At 44.8% G+C, this 14881-nt stretch overlaps 1 pseudogene; it reads right to left on the bottom strand.

The window, feature by feature from the left end:
- Positions 1–360: 360 nt before the first annotated feature.
- On the bottom strand, positions 361–13868 carry LOC143642006 (cytochrome P450 4A11-like; annotated as a pseudogene).
- Between the last annotated feature and the right edge of the window lie 1013 nt (positions 13869–14881).

Below are 14881 nucleotides of genomic sequence, written 5' to 3'. Positions count from 1 at the left end.
AGACATTGACACTTGCTCTCCTGTGCAGCTCCTCCTACTTCCACGGGACTGAGTGTCATAATGGTAATTAGCTCCCCTTTGTCCTCTACTCTCTGAGCATGGCCAGAATGAGCCCTTCTGTCCCACCTGATGCCACAAGACTGCCATTCAGCCTTTCCAGGACACACCCATCCCACTCTCCTTGCTTCATCCTTGGACCAGGCACTTCATGTTCAGCCTGACCTCTGTAGTTTCTTCTTAGAGCAGGCAGATGGGAAGGAGGGCAAGTGAAAAAGATTAAAAGCAGTTTTGGGGCAACGGAAGGTGTACAAGAACAGGTGACAGAATCACAAAATGTCAAGCAGCTGACCCACAGAATTATTAGAGTTTTCTGAGACGCAGGTAGATTCCATTCTTGCACTTCGTCACAGGGAGTGCCATTGGGACAGGAATCCTGGTGGGATCTGGCAGGAGCTCAAAATGAAGTAGAGTCAGGGCCACCACCACTTTCAGCTCATTCATGGCAAATTGTTTCCCAATGCAGTTCCTGAACCAGGCAGGGACAAAGAAAGTGGTCTTGTGCCCCACTCTGAGCTGGAGAGGCGTTGAGCCCTGAGCTCCTGATAAGAACCAAGCATTCAGAAACCTCCTTTAATTAGAGGTGGCATACAGCTCTTCTTCTTGCCTGGATTCACACTCTCCTGCCCTTTGACAAGGCCCCTACTCTTCCATGGGTAGCTATTATTCTGCTTTTATATTTATAGACATGAAATCTCTGCTAAGATAAGGCTTGCACACTGAACAATCAGGTCTAGTAACACTTTTCATTTTAAGAATAATCATTGGCTAGTTTAGTCTCTCTACTAATGGTTTCTGGCTCATTGGTGTGGCTATAATTGGTCTGGGTCACATGGAAATGTGTGGACCACACTCCCTGGGATCACATCTATGGCAACAAAATATTCTAATGGCAGAATCAGATGTCAGTGTCATCTCCTGATTAGGACATTGTGCTGGGGATCTGTAAGCTCTGACCCCATCTGCCTCCCACCCAGTGGTCAGGCTTCAGCCTCCCCTCACACCCTTGGTCCACCAGCATCTCTAGACTTCTACTCCAGAGATATCCCTCTTGCCATCTTCAGTCTCTTCTTCCAGGCTTCACTGGTCTCCCTGACTCCCCTCCCTCCTTACTCCCATGCCCTCCACCAGTAAGGGCAGTACCCAAGGCCTCACCTCCCTGCACACCCTCTGTGGGCTACTGCCTCACCCACCTCTCACCTGTCCAGCCCCACTTCCTGCTTCCGCTCATATTCTTGAGGTTGCTGAGGATGTCCTCCTTCTACTCTGCCTGAACATCCTCAAGGCTCAGGACAATGGCTACAATGAATCTTAACTCTCTGCTGGCTGTCCCTCTCTCTCCCAAGCCCCCAAGCTACCATCACTGTTTTATTCAAGTAGCTACCACAACCTATGGCCTCCAACAGTACCAGGGACAAAGAAACTTACATCAGTGTGCAATGAGTGTGAGAAAGTGAAAAAATTATGGAAATAATGATGTCTATCTCAATTGTAGGTGTCTGATTCTGAACAATAGCTCTCTGTTCTCACTGAACCAAGAGCAACAGCCTGCCTCAGAGCACAGGACTTGGCACAGAGAAACATATTTTTCAGTACTTTTGTATTTGACTTAAATATGTTGAACTACAAAAATAAAGTGAAATGCAATGCAGCACAGAATGTAAACTTTTCTACCTAAAAATTGAGCTACTTAATACTGTCCTGCCCTACAATGTCAGTGCCATGATTTGTAGCTAGTATCTAATGGAAGATATCAATTCCAGGATAAATTTAATCTGAGAAATATGATTTCTCCATGGATAATTTTATTTAATGCCAGTGTGTTAAAGTATATTTAGCATTGTAAAATTCACAGAATTTTTGGCTCAGAAAAACCTTCCTACTAATCATTTAGTAGGTTTATGTCAATGTGTATTTCACAGGTCGATTCCTGTAGCCTTGCTTGGCTTTCACAGCAGCCCCTATGGTGTGGGGCTCTCCAGCTCAACAGCTACTTCAAGTGAGTTTGTGAGTGTAGAAGACAGTGTGTGCTCTGTGTCCACTTAATAGTGAATTTTCTCTGAGGCATTTAGTTTTTTCATCCTATACCATGGAACTATGGGTAGAGATATCTCTCCAAATGTAGAATTTTGCTGACTGGGAACATGGACACCCATTGTGAATGTTAAAATGAGACCAAAAATTGGAGGGCAGAAGCCAAAATTGCAAGAAATCACACTCACTGGGGTCCACCCCTGTACAACAGGCTGCAAACTCTACACGGACGGCTTTACAGTAAGAACAACAAGGTGTAATATTAAATATATGAAAACATTTCAAGATTCATCACAGTGGCCACTGAGGAATTAAGTAGAAAAGGTGACTTGAGTCCATTGAAAATATGGAAGAAAGAGGAATCCACCTCTTAAAATACCTGAGAATTGAAGAAAACACCTGAAGGGTAGTTTGTGGACAAAAACCTAAAAATTCATACTCCAAAATGAATAAAGACCAAGAAACGATGATACTTGTGTTTCAAACTTCCATGTATTTTGGTGTTTTATTCACCAAAGACTGGCCATTGAAAAAGGTGAAGAGGGGCAAACACTCCACAGTGTGTCCTGTCTTTGGGGCACAGACACAAATGCACAACACCTTCTACCCACAAAAATCAACAAGCAAGAGCCTCCATGACGAAGCCACATAGAAAACTAGGGGACCACAAATACTGAGTGTGTGACAGAGATTCCCTGTTCTCCATACCCCATTGCCATTCAGAGGACATCTCACCTTGATCCTCCTGAGAAGGGCAGGAAGGAGTGGCTGTGTCGAGAAGATCCAGGTGCAAATCGAAAAGGATCAAACACCTGCAGAGAGAGCAGCAGGGCCAGGCAAGTCAGGATTAAGCCCCCACCTGCCAGGGGGGGCTTAGAGGTGGAAACAGGAGGAGGTGTTGGTCCTGAGAGATGGTCCCCTTCCCTCCCCACAGGGACTCATACCTCTGGGTTTGGCCACACCTTCGGGATGTTGTGAAGGCAATAAATGGAGAGTGTGACCATAATCACTGTGAGACAATTAAGAGGAAAGAAAAGTTATGACAGTGGGCTAGAGCTCTGGTCCCTCAAACACCAGGAAACATGCATGAACAAATTCCCTAGGTACCAGGAACCATCACTTTGAGCAGGATGATTTTAGTGCACAAAGGTAGTGTTGCCATGGTAAAGCACCTGAGCAAAGGTGAGAAATAGAAAACTGTGAGCCTAAAAATGAGAGCAAGAAAATATGGAAGACTCACTGCTTACACTAAATGAAGTGACAACCCACAGCCATCCAATACCTTCCATGAAACAGTGGAGAATAGACACCATCTCACCCAACCCTCATGAGCACCCTACAGAATATACTGGTCTACACCCATTTTCATAAGACATACTGGGGTTTCAGTGAGGTTGATTATCTTTTCCACATTCACACTGCTGGCATGTGGCAGAGCAAGGTTCAGACTCAATGCTGGGTGAGCCAATGTGTGGCTTCCTAACAGGGAAGAATACAGCTTCTATCCTCTATTACCCTGAATGTTCTTTAGATTCTGAACAATTTCTGACCTGTAACGTGGGTTTTCAAGATCCCCTTCATTGCCTTGACATTAAAAACATGCATATGCCAATATGCATACACAAACACACCTCTTCAACCCTGTATGATTCTCTATCTCTGCCCAGCTCTTCTCAAGTAAATACAAGGATAATATTTGGAGGCTGACATTTAATCTAGAAGTTGGCATTTTTTTAATTTAGATTTTTCTGATTTTAAGCCCCATGTCCAGCATTTCATAAGACTCATCTAAATTTCAGAGTAACTCTGCTTTCTATAGAGGAGGAAAGGGAAACTGAGAGAAGTTCACAAAAGCTAAAACAGGTGAATTTCTGAACTGTCATTTCCCTGGGAAGTGATTAGGGAAGTATAGAAAGCTCATACCTTTGGGTAAGGAATGTCCATCAGGGAAAGTGATAGGTTTGCTGAGATCTCTGCTCACACCTGATACTGGTGGATAGAGCCTCAGGGCCTCCTTGGTGCTCATGGTGGTGTAGGGTGTCTGGTCCAGGTGGTCCCTGAAGTAAAGGCCATCCTGAGGGGCAGGCAGGGCCCAGGAAGACCAGCACCTTGTCCCTACCAGAGGCAGGGCTCTCCCACCTCTTGAGCTCTCACTCACCAGGTGATGGAGGCTCCATCCCCCAGGAGGCTCTGGACCTCCTCCCTGCACTTCTTCTGATGCTCAGGGTGTGTGGCCAGAGCATAGAAGATCCAGCAGATACCACTGGCTGTGGTGTCATGGCCTTCAAACATGAAGGTGTCCACCTCGGCACGCAGGTCCTCATCAGACAGGCTGCTCCCCTTCTCCATCTGGGGAGGCCATGGATGAGAAGGCAGGGTTTGTCCCTCCCTCTGCTCCTGGGCAAAACCTCAGGCTTCTTCCCACACACTTACTCTGGCAAACAGGAGGATGTCCAGGAAATCCAAGTGCCTCTTCTTCTTGATCTTCTCCAGCTCTCCCTCATCCTTCAGTTGAGCTTTCCTCTGCCTGATCACTTGATCTTTCCCAGGACAGGAGTTACCAGGCAGAACACACAGCTACAGCAACCCATAATAAGCCATTGTACCGCTGTGACAATCTGGGTGCCCTGTAGAGCTCAGGATGCACCGGTGAGTGGGTGTGTAGGAGTCTGGTCACTGGAGTCCCTGTTGAATGCTGGTGGGATAGGTCTCATTCAACCCTGCTAATGTGATGATACTGGTATTGGGCTGTACCTGACACACTAACATCTCAGCTCCCAACACTTTCAGTAAGATAGTGTCCAGCATGAGGGTGTCCTAGTTTCTTTCCATTGTTATCAGGTGCCCTGCCTCTGTCTCAGGGGCCATGGCCCTATCTCTTAGACTGAACCTAGTAAAGGAAAGGAGACAGGATTAGAGACAGAACCTGTATGGTCATAAGCAAGCTGGCAGGCATGGTGGAACAAGTGACCATCAGAGGTCAGCCTGTAGAAGGTGTCATTCTGGTAGAAGACATTCCTCACACAAGAAAGAAAAACAATGTAGTTCAGATCTGCAATAGTCTGAATGTAGGAAGGGAATTCCTGATGGGGCGGACTGAGCTATGAAAACACATAAGCTAGAAGTATAGCTTCTAGCTTATGTGTTTTTATATAAGGTTGAATGTAGAGACTCTAGGTTCTATGTAGAGACTCCCTTGGTGATGGGGATATTAACCCTGAGGTACATTTTATGTCTGTGTTACATCTCTTGTGAGCATTAGGCCTTAAGAAGATAGCGTGAGCAACCAGGCTTCTACCCTGTGAGAGGCATCTGCATCTTGGCATGGTTGGGTCTGGTCAGGAATTAGAGTTTGGCCTGGGACCAGGGTTAGAATTGCTTTCTGTAGTAATGAGCATCCAAGATGCCCCACTTACCTCTCAGGTAAAATACATCAGTTATTAAGAATAATGACCTCATCATTGAGTGTTTGGCACTGACCTCTCCAAGGCACACTTCATGATGGTTTCCAGGGCCATCAGGGACACATGCTCAAAGATCTCCAGAATGGAGTTCTGCCCAATAAGCTGCTCCCATTTGTCCTGAGGAGGGGAGCAAACACTGCCCTTCTTGGTTCCTCCATGAGGCCTGTGGGTCACATGCATTTTGGCAAATTAAGAAAGGAAGCAAATGTTTGTATTCTGATGGCTATTACTCAGAAATTTTTATTATAAAATTAAATATTTTTACCTAATAACTTCTTAAATTTAGAATTTTAGGGAATTAGTTATGACAATTCAGTTTATGAAAAAGCTGCTGGGCCACCTTTCAGGTTTCTAACACATGAGCTAGACTTGAAAAACTGGTAGAGTACAAAATATGAGGACAAGATGCTGTCAAGCAAAATGAGCATACAGGGTACATTAGTCACAGAGTCACAGAGTTAAAACACATCAATTCATTATCCCTCATGAAAAGTTCTTGTAAGGTCATCAATTCGAGTTCTGATAAGATGATGGCACGTTTACTGTGAGATGTGGACCTGGTGTCCATATCAATACATGGGTCACTCAAGTCCATGTAGAAGCCCTGGACTTCACCCTGAATGAATTATATATTGGGAGGTGCACCTCCTATGAAGATGCCATTGCCTAGGCCACTCAGGGTCAGATACCTCTGCTGCTTGGCCTAATCAACTAATCCCCAAGTCTACTGTGCTGACAACTTGGAAAATGGGAGGTGGGTCCTGTATTCATAATGATGCCTGGACCATAAGCAGCGTGTGACTCTATTCTGATGCCTTGGTCGACTCTGTCCCATCTACATTTGAAGAACTGATTCTTCCAGTAATGGCCTGAGATTGTCATTCCATGTGACTATTTCTGATAGCTATTAGAGAGTGGGAACTGAATGTGAGCCTCGAGTGAGTATTATGGTTTGGATATAAGGTGTCCCCCAAAAGCTCACATGTAAGACAATGCAAGAAGGTTCAGAGGAGTAATGATTGGATGGTGAAAGTCTTAACCCAGTCAATGATTTAATCCCCTGAGGGATTAACTGAGAGGAAACTGAAGGCAGGTAGGGTATGACTGGAAGAGATGAGTCATCGGGGTATGGCTTTGGGGCTTTGGGATGTGTATATTTTGTATGTAGAGAGTGAAGCCTCTACTTTCTGATCATCATGTGAGCTGCTTCCCTCTGGCACACTCTTCCCATGATGTCCTGTCTCACCTTTAGCTCCAAGGAATGGAGCCTGCGGTCTATGTACTGAGACCTCTGAAATTGTGAATCCCTAAATAAACTTTTCCATCTCTATAATTGTGCTGGTTGGGTCTGCTAGTTGTAGTAGAAAAAAGAAAAAAAACTGACTAAAACAGTGAGTCAGTGGAAGTGAAAGAGAGACTCTCCAGCATCACTCTGACAGAGTCAGCCATGATTCCCTCGTAGGGCTTCAGGTTGTCATAGTGGAAGGCTGGGGTCAACATCCACCAGTTCTGAAACCACATCTGCTCATTCAACAGGAGCAAACTGTACCCTGGGTCATACATGGTTGTGTACATAAGTGAGTGGGCAATGAGAGATGGAAAGTGGGGACAATTTAAGACAGACAAGTAGTGGAACTCTTGGGGGAGAGAACCTAGAGGGCAGAACATGTTTGGACAAAGACAGTAATGACTGACTCTTTTCAGGAATATGGATTTCCTAGTTGGGCTGGTGTATCTGATATGGTTGTGACAGCTGCAAAGGAGATGTAGAAAGGATTTGTGGGCAGGAGAAAGAGGTACCCAAGTCCGTGTCAGGCTGAGACTGTTTGGAGGTAACTAGAAGGAGATGTGGAAGGAGTGAGCCTCAGGAGGGCTCACAACAGCTTGCAGAAGGGGTGGGGTTCTGGATAGAAGGTAGGAAATGAGGCTTCATTTAGGGGCAGTCACGGTAGTGACCCATCAAATCTTGTTCTCTGTGAGTCAGAGAGAGATTTTTTAAAAATATATATTTTTAATTGTCAATGGACCTTTATTTTATTTATTTATATGTGGTGCTGAGAATTGAACCTAGTGCCTCACACATGGTAGGCATGCACTCTACCACTGAGCCACCACCCCAGCCCCCAAAGAGAGATTTTGCCAACCCTAATTTCAGAGTGCCTACTTTCAGATGTACATACCAATCCAGGGAGCCACAGTCTGTACATACTATGAGCTTTTAGACCTGAAAAGTAAGTAATGGGATTAGTTGCAAGAAGGAGACAAATAATAAAGACCCAGGGCAACTGTGGTTGAGGCCATGGAATGTTATGAGTTCCTGATGACTGTCAGTTGGCATTTTGTCCTATGTCATCTCCCACAGTCTCCCATCCCATTCTGTCTCTTCTAGGACAGTCAAAGGGCTCAGAAAGACAGGCTCCATGGAATAGCAAGACTGCAGTGAGGAGGTGGCAAGGAACATAGGCCACATTCTCAACGCCAAAGAATATGACTGAGCCTTGGCATGTTTTCACAATGAGTGGTGGCTTAGTTAGCCCATTACCTAAACAGGGAGAAATTAGAGGTTTCAAATAAAAGTCACTGGATATGAAGTTTGCTTTTCAGATACAGGCTAATATATCTAACGGATCACCTCCATGGATACAGGCCAGTGTACTTAACAGATCTCCTCCACTGAGTATAGACAAGAGAGAAGGGGAGAAAAGACCAAAAAGAAAAAAAATCAGACCCACAAGCTGTTGTAAATGTCCTCTATGAAGTAAGTGCTGATGCCCATATGCGAAGTGTATTCCGGGGGAACAGCACATAGTTTATTTAGACATTTATTAATGAATTGCCTTTTTTTCCCTGAACTTTCACAGACAGAGGGCATGTTCTTAGAAGAAAAGAACTAAAAGTTCTGAGATGGAATTTCACTCTTCCCAGAATCACCTTCATGTAGTCAGGGTCATAGACAAGGAAGTGCACTTTGCTGTGCCATAGTCACAGTGAGCAGCAACTTGGGGACTCATTAACCCGTGTCAGAATGTGTTGCTCTTTCTGATCCTTTGGGATCTGATATCAGGGGAAAGACACATCTTTAAAAACCATCATTTATTTCTGGTTTAGGGACTGCAGTGAAGGAAAGCATATCCACAGGGTCCATATTTCTGGACCTTTCAGCAGAACTTAGGGATTTGGACTGTTTCTAGAATCTATCTGTGTTTTTTTAGAACCAAACCTTTGCTGTCTCCCAGAACTTTCCCTAAGCTGGATCCTGTGGCCCTGGAGAATAGAGCTGTGTGCCTCAGTAGAGCTGTGGGGTTCAGAGCCTCAGCTCTCTGCATGAGCTTCACATCCCCCACCTCCTTTTAAGTGTGTTCAAAACACAATCCTTTGCAGAGCTCCCTTCCCACTGCCCCTTAACCTGCTCTGTGCCCCACCTCAGGGCTGGAAGTGCAGAAAGTTGACCCCCTCCCTCCATGCCCTCAGGCTATTCCTTTCCCTCCTTCCTCTGACTCTATACAAGGTGCCAGGCTCTTCTATGGACACTGAGGTACAAGAAAGTATCGGTGTGCCCAACCTCAAAGACCTCATAGTGTAAGGTTTTTTTGACAACGAGCCAAACATTTTGTTTATGGAGCGACTCTAAATCAGTCATCCTCAGTGGCAGAAAATGTGCTGCTATTTCCCTCTCTGATACCATGACACACATTCCGTAAACATCCTCAGTTTGGGACAAACCTAGATATTTGGTCCCTCCACCTGAGCAGAGGTAGCTGATTTACTGTGTCCTGACACATCCTGATACTCATGTCTCTTGTTGCCACCCAGCATGATCTCCTCGGGGTAGTGACTCCATTACACTGATATCTGTGTTTCAGAGCAAACTCAGGACCAGACAGAGTATCACATTCAGTGACTGGAGCAGGGAAGCATGTAGAAGGCTGGTTCTGAAGTGGAGGGGTCTAGGTGGGCTTAGCATTGAATGGAGAAGACTCATGAAAAACAAACAATAGTCCTCTTAAATGCCTGCTTGTCAGGACAGATGTCAGATCTGCATGGTGACAGAGTGATCAACAGAGGTAACAGCAGGACAGGCTTCTTTTGAAGGAGTGAAAGGTAATGTGGGAGTCCTCAGATGCCTAGTGCATGCAAGAGGCTTTGTCCTGTGGACTACCTGGCCAGTCTTTGGGCTATGACCTCCCTCCCTACTCCCCTTTCCATTACTGCCTACCTTGTGGCCAAAGAACCCATGAGAGAGTGGGGATGGAAACCACTAGAGGGCTTTGAGCAGCCATTGCCTGCACGGGAGGAACTGGGCTGCATTAAACAACAGCAGAAGCAAGCCAAACAGGTTGTCACTTGGAGGAGTCCATATTTGCTGCCAAGGAATTTACTGGAGCCCAGTGCAGAGATGCTTATGCTGCAGAAACTTCTGGGTTACTCATTGTCCCCTCACTGCCACTAAGGGCACCTAACCAGCCTTGCCTAAGTCTGAGAGGACTGCCCGACCCACATGGAGGAGTGTGAGGTATGAGAGCAGGGCTTGATCTCAGAGTACAGAATTGATTAACCTGAAAGTTTCACCTTGGGAAACAGTAAAGTCAAAACTTCATCAGCGGACAAAGGCAATGGCCATGCACACACCCATTTTCCCTTCTCCATATTGATTACATATATTTGTTGGGCACTAACTATGCAATAGGCAATACTCTAGTTAGTGGGGGCAGAGCTGCTTGATGAACACACATGAACTCAGACTTCAAAAAATTCATAGCTAGTTCATTAAACATTCAGTAAGTGTGATTGTATGAACTACCACCATGATGTTAGTGATGAAATTTTTTTAATCCAAAGAGGTAAATTGAGGTATTCAGAGGAAAATGTCCAGGGAAAGTGGGTGGTGGGATTGGAATCCTTTCCTAATGACCTCCAAATCTGAGCCAAATTGTTGGACTCCGATGTCTGAGTCCTAGTGGCCCCAGAAATATTCTCTGGGCACACTCTGTCCATTGTGCTCCGATGATACAGGTTGACCATGCTCTGTATGGAGCACTGGAGTGGGACTCAGGACACTGTAACCCTAGAGCCGCCTAATTACTCATGTAGCCAGCAACTTATCCTCCCTGAGTTCAGTGTCTTCTTTGTAAGGTGGCTATTAATCCTTTTCTCAATTATCCTTGAGTGCAGCTCCTTCTTTCAATCTTTCAACAAATTCAAGAAAATTTCTCAGCTTTGCTGTCTTGTGAGTAAATGTAGAAAATGACATCAGTATAGGAAAATGGGATAAAGCTGCCGTGGAGCAATGAAATGTCCACCAGGTGAGGAAAACACTAAAAAGAATGGGATGTGGGAAGGAATAGGAGACCACCTGAGGGGAGGGTGATCTGTGAAAGGTCAGTCTCCAACACACAATGGATAATAAGAGAAGGGATTGTTCATCTTGAAGATCCTCACTCTCACTTCACCTAATTCTCCAATCAAACCAAACATGCAGAATTCAGAGAGTAAAACACAAATGATACTTCAGAAAGAATTCTGTGGAAGCTGGCTCTCCTGGGGCTGCAAGTTTCCTTCTGGCCTGACCCCTTCACTCATTCACATGTTTTTTCCCACCACCTCCTTCATTGCCAGACACCATGACGGGTGATTCGTTAATCAAGAAGGGGCCAGAGTTCTTCTCATTCTCCTCTAATCCTGGGTCCTCTCAAACCCAAGGGCAGAGGAGCATGTAACTATTTACACCACATTTCTCTCAACTTTTTCTTCATTCTGAGGTTAATTTCCATTCCTGGATCTTCTTTAGAGTAGTGAGCACTCTATATTCAGGGCAATGCTCAAATCTTTACCTGCTTTCTTTCAGGGCAATGCTCAAATCTTTTACTTGCTTTTACCCTCAAAACAGTTTTTTTTTAAAGCAAAAAAATCTTTAATATAGATTAAAGAAACCTAAGGAAGAAACCTAAGGAAGAAAGGGTTTAGCTGCTTGCTCAGGTTCAACCAGCTGGTCTGAAGCACAGCCAGGATTCTAACTCAGGTCATCTAGACCCAGAAACATTGCTGTTGACCACTAATGTGAATTAATGATTAGCTGGAGGTGCAGTTCTATGGCATGTCCCAACATCACAGGGAGCATTTCTTGTCCACCATGTTTTATCCAGTGTTTCCAAGTAGCAGGAAGACATGACAGATGATCTACTCCACATATTGGCACAAATGAAACCCAGGGAAGCTCCTTTTGTTATACACAGGGCCAACCGTGTGGCTAGATCCTTGTAGTCAATGGAAACGATTCTTTTGGAGAACTTAGCAGGATATGAGAAATGCGTACCAAAACAGTAACAAGAGCAGAACACAGAGCTGTGTGTGTGGTGTGAGCCGATGGTTTAGTCGAACTGTGTTTGGCATGTCAAGATTTCTTACCAGTAAATATTATTTCCAAGCTTTTGTATATGTACACCCCCAACCAAAGACTCCTGGAGGAGGGTTGCTAGACATTGCGTTTCCTAATTTTCCCCATAGCATGAGGCAGAGAACTGTACCTACTGACGATGCCCAATTAATACTTACTGATTTGATGAGTGAAAGAGGGAGTGGGGCTGGGGATGTGGCTCAAGCGGTAGCACGCTCGCCTGGCATGCGTGCAGCCCGGGCTCGATCCTCAGCACCACATACAAACAAAGATGTTGTGTCCGCCGAGAACTAAAATAAATATTTTTTAAAAATTCTCTCTCTCTCTCTCTCTCTCTCTCTCTCTCTCAAAAACAAAAAAAAAAGAGAAAGAGGGAGTGAGTAACTTGGTACTGGTTAGGTCATCATCCTCAGACCACATCAGGCTTGGATGCCACTTTTTAAATATTTCTTAACATTTAAAATATTTAAATATTTAAAATATTACTTAATATTTCTTGGTGCTTTCTGTTTCAGTTTGTAAGTGAAGGGAAATTAGAGAAGAGGCCATGGATCCTGAGGTGACAGCTTGGAACAGGTACTCCTGTGCAAAGTTTACCCCAGGCCCTTCTTACTTTCAGAATTTTCATAAAGTTGAGTTTGATACTGATACCATTTTACATTTTTCACTTACATTTATTCATCTGCTAAGGCTGAATGTTCTAGACATTCACCTTTGAAACCTAAATGGTTGCTGCTTTTCCTGACTGAAGGAAGGCACAGAACTCTGTGGTTTTGTTTTTCTTTTCTTTCTTTTTTTTTTGCTGGGGACATCCTGCTGTACCTCTGCTTCTCCTTGGTATGACAGACAGAGGTGAGTCTGAGAAAGTGAGGTTCCTTTACCTCAGGACCCTGCACAGTGCCGGCACACAGAGAAGCTTCAAAAATGTCTCCTTTATATTTGCATAGTGCTTAGACTTTGCAAAACATAACCGTGCCTCAGTTTACCAGGTGTTGTTAATGTTGTTTTATAGACAAGGGAACTCATGCTCCAAAATGCTAATTGATCTTCTCAAAGTCACAAAAGAATTGAGTGTCAGAGTCAAGGGCATCATCTCAAATCTAACTCCTCATTTTCTACTACTTGAGTTTATTTATTTAGTTTAGCACCAGCAGCATGTTGAGCGTGGAGACAAGGGCTTTCATTTATTTTCTTTCTTCATTCTGCTGATATTCTGTCATGGAGCACACCCACCCTGCCCTGACCTCACAACCTCATCTCAGGTGTCTGTCTCATCATAGGGCTGCTTTTTGAGATACCATGGTTTGTGCCACTTTAGAGCCTTTGAACTTGTCCCTCTCCCCACAATGTACGTGCCACACTCTTCACACAGCCAGGTACTTATCCTCCTTCCAGGCTCATGTCAAATGCCCTCTCCAACAAGAAGCCTCCCCAGATGGCCTCCCAAGCAGGTCTTCCCTATTGGCCTCTCTGGTAACACCTCTCCTAAACAGGGAGAAATTAGAGGTTTCAAATAAAAGTCACTGGATATGAAGTTTGCTTTTCAGATACAGGCTAATATATCTAACGGATCACCTCCATGGATACAGGCCAGTGTACTTAACAGATCTCCTCCACTGAGTATAGACAAGAGAGAAGGGGAGAAAAGACCAAAAAGAAAAAAAATCAGACCCACAAGCTGTTGTAAATGTCCTCTATGAAGTAAGTGCTGATGCCCATATGCGAAGTGTATTCCGGGGGAACAGCACATAGTTTATTTAGACATTTATTAATGAATTGCCTTTTTTTCCCTGAACTTTCACAGACAGAGGGCATGTTCTTAGAAGAAAAGACCTAAAAGTTCTGAGATGGAATTTCACTCTTCCCAGAATCACCTTCATGTAGTCAGGGTCATAGACAAGGAAGTGCACTTTGCTGTGCCATAGTCACAGTGAGCAGCAACTTGGGAACTCATTAACCCGTGTCAGAATGTGTTGCTCTTTCTGATCCTTTGGGATCTGATATCAGGGGAAAGACACATCTTTAAAAACCATCATTTATTTCTGGTTTAGGGACTGCAGTGAAGGAAAGCATATCCACAGGGTCCATATTTCTGGACCTTTCAGCAGAACTTAGGGATTTGGACTGTTTCTAGAATCTATCTGTGTTTTTTTAGAACCAAACCTTTGCTGTCTCCCAGAACTTTCCCTAAGCTGGATCCTGTGGCCCTGGAGAATAGAGCTGTGTGCCTCAGTAGAGCTGTGGGGTTCAGAGCCTCAGCTCTCTGCATGAGCTTCACATCCCCCACCTCCTTTTAAGTGTGTTCAAAACACAATCCTTTGCAGAGCTCCCTTCCCACTGCCCCTTAACCTGCTCTGTGCCCCACCTCAGGGCTGGAAGTGCAGAAAGTTGACCCCCTCCCTCCATGCCCTCAGGCTATTCCTTTCCCTCCTTCCTCTGACTCTATACAAGGTGCCAGGCTCTTCTATGGACACTGAGGTACAAGAAAGTATCGGTGTGCCCAACCTCAAAGACCTCATAGTGTAAGGTTTTTTTGACAACGAGCCAAACATTTTGTTTATGGAGCGACTCTAAATCAGTCATCCTCAGTGGCAGAAAATGTGCTGCTATTTCCCTCTCTGATACCATGACACACATTCCGTAAACATCCTCAGTTTGGGACAAACCTAGATATTTGGTCCCTCCACCTGAGCAGAGGTAGCTGATTTACTGTGTCCTGACACATCCTGATACTCATGTCTCTTGTTGCCACCCAGCATGATCTCCTCGGGGTAGTGACTCCATTACACTGATATCTGTGTTTCAGAGCAAACTCAGGACCAGACAGAGTATCACATTCAGTGACTGGAGCAGGGAAGCATGTAGAAGGCTGGTTCTGAAGTGGAGGGGTCTAGGTGGGCTTAGCATTGAATGGAGAAGACTCATGAAAAAC

This window comes from Callospermophilus lateralis, chromosome 7, assembly GCF_048772815.1.
Source record: "Callospermophilus lateralis isolate mCalLat2 chromosome 7, mCalLat2.hap1, whole genome shotgun sequence".
In the NCBI taxonomy this organism is placed as follows: domain Eukaryota; kingdom Metazoa; phylum Chordata; class Mammalia; order Rodentia; family Sciuridae; genus Callospermophilus; species Callospermophilus lateralis.
The sequence above is the reverse complement of the archived record's forward strand: the minus strand, read 5'-3'. Positions and strand labels throughout refer to the sequence as shown.